The following is a 1,038-nucleotide window of genomic DNA, read 5'->3' on the forward strand; positions in this document are numbered from 1 at the left end:
GTGAACTGAAATCTTTTGCAGTTAAGTTAGCAGAGGGAGGCTGGGCTGGAGACTCTGATCTGCTCCTTGCCTCAGCCCGGGGCTTGGCCGGGAGGGAGTGATGGCTCTGCCAGGGCTTCACATCCTCTGCTCAGAGCCAAGTGCTGGCACAGGATGGGCGAGGGGATCATCCCAGGAGCACAGGGAACGTGTCCCAGGCGGGAGAGGCGAGAAGAGAGTCTCCTGGAGGAGGCTGAGGGGAGACATCACCGGCATCTTCAACATACTCATGAGGGGAAGCGGAGGGGGCCAGTGGCGATCTCTTCCCTCTAGTGACCGGTGACAGGACTCGAGGGGGTGGCATGAAGCTGTCGGGGAGGTTTGGGCGGAATATTAAAAGATTCGTCCCGCAGGAGGGTGGTGGGGCACTGAGCAGGCTCCACAGGGAATGGTCAGGGCCTCAAGACTGCCCGAGCTCCAGGAGCATTTGGACAACGCTCTCAGGGATACACAGGGTGGGATTGTTGGGGTGTCTGTGCAGGGCCAGGAGCTGGACTGGATGCTGGGCCCCTTCCAACTGGGGATCTTCTTGAGAATAAAAAGGCACGTCCTTGCACAAACAGGGACCTGGGGTGGGCGGGGGGAGCGCGGTCATTCTCAGCTTGAAAGCGGGGAGGGACGAACAAAAGCTCTGTGAGGGGCCGGGGCGTGAAGGGGGGAAGGCTCTGATTCCCTCCGCCGAGGATCTGCATGGCGGGGCCGGCATGAGGAGGAGGATAACCCGCGGCCAGAAGCGAAGACCTGAGCCTCCCTCAGACCGTCCGTGCAGGTCAGTCGGGAGAACACTGCGGCCGAGCCTTTCCCTGTGACTGAACCCTTTCCTATGGCCGAGCCTTTCCCGCCGCCTTTCCGCCCCTCCCTCACGGCGGCCCGGCCACGCCCCCTCACGCGGGCCCGCCATTAACCCCGCCCCCTCCCGCGGGCCCGCCCATTGGCCCCGCCCATTGGCCCCGCCCCCGGCAGGCGGGGCCGCGGGGCCGCGCACGGGCACGGCGCGGG

The sequence above is a fragment of the Zosterops lateralis genome (genome assembly GCF_965231275.1).
Source record: "Zosterops lateralis genome assembly, chromosome: 11".
NCBI classification, from domain to species: Eukaryota; Metazoa; Chordata; class Aves; order Passeriformes; family Zosteropidae; genus Zosterops; species Zosterops lateralis.